Source organism: Notamacropus eugenii, chromosome 6, assembly GCF_028372415.1.
Source record: "Notamacropus eugenii isolate mMacEug1 chromosome 6, mMacEug1.pri_v2, whole genome shotgun sequence".
Taxonomy (NCBI): Eukaryota; Metazoa; Chordata; class Mammalia; order Diprotodontia; family Macropodidae; genus Notamacropus; species Notamacropus eugenii.
This window is the reverse complement of record NC_092877.1, coordinates 159,650,090-159,657,489: the sequence shown is the minus strand read 5'-3', so window position 1 is coordinate 159,657,489 and position 7,400 is coordinate 159,650,090. Positions and strand designations below refer to the sequence as shown.

Here is a 7,400-nt window from a genome sequence, read left to right as displayed (position 1 = left end):
TTTTAATGATCTAAGTCATTCATATAATCAACTAGTCCTAAAGAGTACATTGCATTATCCTACTTCATATACTAAAAGATGGTATTTAGAGGCATGTAGGAAAGACCAGCTAGAATAAAGTCACCTTTTTTTCTGATGGACTTGAATTTTCGGGTTTTTTTGGTGTAGAGGACACCATCTGTGTAAACTCCCTCTTCCAATACTATATTCTTAGAGGTGCCTGGGACATTGAGAGGTGAAGTAGTTTAGCCCATGATCACAGGTACATTATGGGTCAGAGGCAGGGCTTAAGACCAAGTCTTCTTGACTCCATGACTACTCTCCATTGTGTCATGCTGTGTCTCCTAAAAATAGAATATACAGTCTTTAAGTCTTGGTTTGGGGCTGTCATTTCATTGAATATATTAACTTAAGTCCCCTCTAGGAAATGTTTCTTCCTCCTGAGACAATGTGAAAATTGATGATATGAAGGAAGTAATTAGCCTTGCTGAATTAGTTGTCCTTCCTGAAATATAAATGATTTTCTGAAGAAACAAAGTGGAGAGAGGGTGGTGAAGAACTGATCAGGGATTAACTAATTAATCTGAGATTGCAATAGCCATTTAAGTAATTGTAGGAAGTGTTTATATTTTCTACACTGATCCATCACTGTTCACTGGAGGAAAAAAAGGCTTAACGTACCACAGTAACATGAGGTCTGACAAGAGGATAGATGAGATTTATGAAATTATAATTTCTTATTTCTGGAAGATATGACTCTCTTTATAGTTTCTATATGTGTTAATATATTTCTGTGATTCCATCAAATCTTTTGAATATAGCTTCTTTGGCAGAGGAAATAAATAGCTCTTTTGTGCCTAGTATTCTTTCTAAAAGAGATCCTGTTACTCACATTTTGTGAAGACTGGAGACGAGTCACAACTAAACTTTGTTTTAGAGATTTCCCCAGAGTAAATATGGGGTGAGGCATTGTTGTGTTTTTGCTTTGTTCTCTAAGAGGACTGTGACATCAGGGTGATGATGACATGACTTGCAGTGGACTTTGGTTTGAGTGAGGAAGGGCTGCGCAAGGGAGTGGGGCATAAGGAGCCAGGCATAGAACAGAAAGCCCTCTCTCAGTGCCCTTGGGTTCAAGGTACATCTAGGAAAAGTCTGGTTCTAGGTGAGTCCATCTGTGGGAGAAAGTCCTTAAGGCCCCAAGTCACATTTATATACACATATATGCGTATACTGGCAATTTGTTAAATTACCTAATTTGAATTACGGTAATTTTATATGGTTCATATGCATCTGTGAACCAATAGCATTTACTTGAAAACACCTACTTGTAATCCCAGGGACATCTTATCCAAAATATAACATGATTTTAAATTTCATGTTTGGGGCTTGCTGTTTTATTTATTCTCCAATAAAATGGTCATCTGTATTCCACATGACAACTACCAATTCACAGGATGGAGATATCAACAAACAGTTAAATCAGGTACATCAAGATTCACAGGCAATTGTAAAACTGCCCAATTTAGCTGATGATTTATTCAGAACTGGAAAGAACTCTGACTATTCCCATTTTTTTTAACTCATTAAATTGTCTTTAAAAGAATGTGGCTCATTGAGGATATCAGGCTTTTGGCTACACAATTGCAGAAGCTGTGGTGGTGTGGGGACCACTTGTCTCTCTAAGAATAACCCCATAATAATACTTTCCATTTATTAATTTTTTATTGTTTCAAAGTATTTTACACATATCATTTCATCTCAATATATTAGACATGTAATCTGTTAGTGTCATAATCTGCCTAGATTCTGATTTCAAACTTCCTATCATATATCCTTAGAAAGTCATTTGAAACACTGAAAGGTTAATGATTTGTCCCCAGTCACATGGCCAGTAAACATCACAGACAGGATTTGAACTCAGATTTTTTTTAATATTACAACCAGCACTCTATTTACCATGCCATGATGCCTTCCCATAATCCATCTCATTTTAAGGCAACAAATTGTAGGCTGTACTCTTGTCTGTTTTGTTTATCACCTTGAACTGTGTTCTTAGGAGAGGGGAAGGGAGGAGTATGGAAGAGAGAAAAGAAGGAGAATGGTGGGGGAGAAGAAAAAAAGGGAGGAGAAGAAAAGAGAAGTGGGAAAAAAGAAGGAAAGGAGGAAAGGAGAGAGGGGGAGAAATAGGGAGAAATGGAAAAAGGATAGAGGAGGTAGGGAGAAAAAGGGTAAAAGAAAACAAAGAAAGGAAGGAGGGGAAGAAATGGAGCATGAGAGGAAAAGAATGAGAGGAGAAAAGTGGAGAAATGGAGGAGAGGAAAAGAGGAAGAGGAGAGAGGAAGAGAACATTTAACAGAGTAAGTTCTGATCATCCAAACTACTCATTCTCGTTCCTCATATAACAGGATAAAAGGGGATTAAAATAGGACTATTGGTGTATTTTGGTGCCCTCTTTTCACTTTCCATCTTTTCTTTGCCCTTGTGATTCAGACTTCCCCAGAGATGTGGCACAGAAGGCAGAGGCAGAAGCCAAGATGCCATGAGGAATGAAATGACATTGCAGAAGGATGGTAATAAAGCCAGAAGAACTTTCCAGCCTGCAAAAGATAATGTGCTGATTAGATTCACTATAAATTTATGCTCCAAAATCTTAACTTGTTCCTCACTGAAGCAAGATAACCCTTACACAACACCATAACAAATTTGCTCTCCCACTTACCACAGTGGCTATTCAAGACTCCTATGGTATCCTCTTCCCATTCCAACATGTCATCTAAAGACCCTGCTTCATCCTTCACTGAAAAAATTAAGACCTTTATGTAAGAACTCCTCCTTTTCCTCTCACATCATTCAAAGGTCTTTCCTCACTATCTCCTCCTTTGTTTTTCTCTCTTCAAGACTGTGCGTCCAGACAAACTCCTCCACCAACATCCTAGATCCCATCTGTCCTGAGTTCTCTTCTTTTCTCTCTCTATTCTACTTCCCTCGGATATCTTATCAGCTCCCGTAGGTCCAGTTATTGTATCCAGCTATCATTCTATGCAAAGATGACATCCAAATAGATTTTTCCTCTCTCCCTGGGTCCAATCTTGCAATGCAACTGCCTATTATACATTTCAAAACAGGTGTCATGCAGATATCTCAACATGTCCAAAACAGAACTCATTATATGTCTCCCAAAACTCACCCCCATGCAAATTTCTCTATTACTGTCGAGAGAACCACCACCATCCCAGTCACCCATGCTCAAAACTGTGGTGTCATCCTTGACTCCTTGACTCATATCCACATCTGTTTCTAACACTTAACATTTCTACCTTCAGAGCATCATTCTAAAATAATGCCTTCTCTCTATTCATACAACCATCACCCTAGGGACTCTCATCACCTGACAGATGGACTATAACCTTGGGCAGTCTCTCTGACCTTCTTGCCCTCCTTACACATGGCACTACAGCTTCTCATTGCCTTTTGACTGCCTATACCCCAGGTCAGTAATATTCTCTCTCCACTTCTACCACCTGTTTTATCCAGCTTGCTTCAAGATTATCCCAAATTCCATCTTCTACAAGAGGTTTTGCTGACCTGCTACTGGCACTCCATGGAAATTTACAACATATTTACCCTCTATATAGATTCTGTGTTCCTAGGGCTCATGTTATCACTTCCCGTGGAATTTGAACTTTATGATTTTGTCTTTCTCTGTATCCCTAGAGCTTGGCACAGTGCCTGGCACACTGTAGGTACTTCTATGCTTGTTGACTGACTAATTGATTGATTGACCCAGGGAGAAGCTAATTCAGCCAGGAGAGTTTCGGATTCTGCAGCAGAGATAGCAAAACTAAGAGATGCAAGAGAATTTATCTACTATTGTTAGGACTGTCAGCTATTCTGAATACTAATTGGCTTTGGATGGATGCTTTCTAAGTCTATGATCTTGTTATGTAGGGCAAAAGCCCCTCACTATCTTGCACACTTTTCCTTCTCAGTCTGAGCATGAAATAGGGAATGCATACCTCTTCTACTTCCATTCATTCCTTTCCACAAACTACAAGTGTGTATAATTGAGATGGCTCCCATCTGCACCCAAAGATCAGGATGTTGTGCTTTATACCAATGGGTTGCCTCTTGGGCATACTCCAAACAGAAACTAGCAATGCTTGGTCTGTGTCTTAAATGGAATGCCACCTGGTGAACAGTTTAGATACTGGACTCAGCTAATTAAGCTCCCTTAAATGGATAATAGTGACGTGTTGTCTTTCTTCAGGCTTAAAGAAGATAACTCTGGAGTCATACAACCCAAGAGAACTCTTTTGTAGAGTTCAGTAGCACAGTAGTACTTCCTAAGTACTCATTATACAATTTAAAAACACTGAGTTATGGTCATCATGACCCAGAGCTTATGGATAATGAAGCAGTTGTACCCTGAGAGGTAGCTAGTACTTCATTTCTTTATTGTTAAGGAAGCTGAAGTTGACAATGGCTAATAATTTTGTCAACACCAACCAGTTCATAAACAACAGAGGCAGAACTTGATCCTGGAGTATCTGACTCCAAATTCAAGATTCTTTACATTGCTTCATATTTTCTTCCAAGAAGCAATTATGCCACAGTGACAAGTTGGGATGAATGTATTTCACTACCTGGATATGAGAAGATTGATAACAAATGTATCTCATCCACATGGCATACTAGTCTGAAAAGATGATGATTAGGGAACCTAGTATAGTTGGTTAGGTGACACACTGGATAGAGTGTCATATCTGGAGAAGGGAAGACCTGAGTTCAAGTCTAGCCTCAGATGCTTACTAGCTATGTAACCCAGGGCAAGTCACTTAACCCTATTTGCCTTAGTTTCCTCATCTGTAAAATTAGTTGGAGAAGGAAATGGCAAACCAATACAGTATGTTTGCCAAGAAAATTCCAAATGCAGTCACAGAGTCAGACACACTTGAAAGTAACTGAACAATAACAACAAACAGTTGGTTTACACAGAATGAGGGATATAACCAGAAATGAGCCCCATATTTCAAGAACTTCATTGATCCCAATCATCACATTCAAAACTACTACAACAAATAACTAATATGTCTATCCCTGGAAAACAGAAACTACAACATCATAAAATGTCCTTTGCCATGGCACAACCTCTGCTGCTTTAAAAAGACCAACATGTATGAGATTTGACAAATTACTTTGCCTGTACCACATGTCTTTATCATCCAATCTTTGTATGAGTCCTGTAAGAAACTTTGAGTCAACCTGCTGTTCAGAGAAACTGAATTATGAATGAATATGACATAGATTTTGAAGAAAACATAAATCACTCCCACTAATGGACTTGATCACTGGTTGACTTCTAATTTCTTGATAACAGTACCTGGAATTTGATAACAGTATTACCAACTGCTTTTGCAATCAGCCATCTTCATTTACTGAGCTAAATAAGGTCTACATAACTATGTTTATGTAGAGGTTTCTCGACTTTTCACTGTGCATAAAATTAAAGAGGGTGCTGGGAAAGTTGTTTGCCTATAGATTTTGCCTTTATTCTTCTGGCTGTACTAGATACCAAGACTCAATATTTAATCTACTCAAGGTTACAACACTCAGCAGAAGGATAAATCTCAGTTATTCAATGAAAAAACTATCACTTTTCTATTATCTGAAACTCCCTACAGAATTATAATGTATTCTACATCAGTGAGCTGCAAAAGGTCACCAAATGTAGGATGCATTCTTCCCCTTGCCCCCTGTTAAATATGACATCACATTTTCATAGTGCTGCTCTTTGCACAAGAATATTCAATTCATTCATTCTAAAGATCCAAACCAGAGTCATGTGGTAGGCAGATTAGAGTAGGAGGGTAACTATTTGAATTTCTTTTAAGATTCTCAATCTAAATTTCAAATTCCACCCTCTTCAGCTTTATAATAGTCTTCTTAACTTTTCCATTGCTTTCATTTTCCACTTTCTGCAACTGCCAGGTCCTGGTAAAATCAAAGGCAGGAAATAACTGGAAATTTCATGGTTCAGCCAGTCTTTTGCATGTGAAAACTTTATTTCATAACTTCAGATAAGCCCTTTAGAGTGGAGGTGGACTTCACAAAGTATTTCGACAACTAAGATGTCCTTCACACTTTCTTTGATCTGATCTCTCTCAAAAGCTCCTCATTCATTCTTCCTGACCTTGGTCATCATTTTATTCCAGGCTATTTTGTAACTCTTCAACTGGGGCCATTCAACACCTGCTGGAAATGAAGGCAAATAATTGACTTCACCACTGATCACACTTACCATCTGTTAAGGATGCTGTTGCCTTACGCTCCTCCTCCCTTTTTCAAAGCTAGTGAACCAGTCAGCTCTCTGCCCCTTGATTTGTTCTCCAGATGCAATTGGGAACATTAATGAAACCATGAAGCTCAATAACTTCAATTCTGGAAGCTGCCAGGACAGAGCAGAGAAAGCACACTTCAGGGAAGCAGAAAGACCTCAAATGAGAAAATCCTTCTTTATTCCAATGGGATCATTCATGTAGAGGAAGACCAGTTCATAATCATCATGAGAAAAATCACCACTATCACATTTCACATCATGCATGAATGCACTACCCTTTCCCACTGCCATCACTGGGAAGTTACTTCCTTCTCTGCAGGCAAATCTCACAGCCACAGGAGGTCATAGCCACCATTGCTTGAGTGGTGTCAGGCAAAGAAAGCAGATCCCTTCCACGTAGACAATGAGACTAAGAAGTGTCATCTAGGCTATGTTTGGCTGCTTTCCTATAAAAGAAAACCTCTGAGTGTTTCCAATCCTGATTTCCTTCTTTCCTCCAGGTAAATTCTTAAAACAGTGCTACTGTTGCATGCTGCCTGAAATTGCTAAGGGGTCGAGATATTTCACCATAGGAACCTAAGCCCCATTCAGTGGTCCCCTTTTATCCATTTTAGTTATTAATTAGGATACCTCAGTTCTCATTTTAAAGCCTAAGGATTTGATCTGTGAAACACCCAAAGTGCAGCAACCACCTCCAAAAGATCAAACATCTCCTGTCCTTGCCTTGGAATTCATATCAGATGGATTATCCGGACTTGGGTAGTTCAGTAAAACTTCCCACACTGAGGCTTGCTGGAAGATGGCCTATGCTCATATCCTGAGAAATCTGGATTTCAGGAGAATCCTCAAATGAGTAAAGTTGAATTGAATTCAGCAAGCATTCATTAAGAGCCTAGGAGTCATTCACCCTTCTGGGCGGTAGGAATGCAAGAACAGAAAGTTTCAGCCCTGAAGGAGCTTATACTGGGTTGGGGAAAATGATATGTCAGTGGAAAAGAAAATATAAAATATATATGAAATAAATAGAAAGCAAAGGCAGCGTGGGTGGGGGAGGGAGTCACAA

At 39.1% G+C, this 7,400-nt stretch overlaps 1 long non-coding RNA gene across 2 annotated transcripts; it reads left to right on the top strand.

Moving 5' to 3' along the window:
• Window positions 1-1,057: 1,057 nt before the first annotated feature.
• LOC140510741 (uncharacterized) lies at window positions 1,058-7,174 on the top strand. 2 transcript variants are annotated; one of them, XR_011969358.1, is made up of 4 exons: window positions 1,058-1,162; window positions 2,491-2,819; window positions 3,376-3,490; window positions 6,213-7,174. It is a non-coding gene; the product is annotated as an uncharacterized lncRNA (long non-coding RNA). The 2 variants fall into 2 exon arrangements; XR_011969357.1 differs by lacking the exon at window positions 3,376-3,490 and having other exon boundaries at window positions 6,213-7,172.
• Window positions 7,175-7,400: the final 226 nt, after the last annotated feature.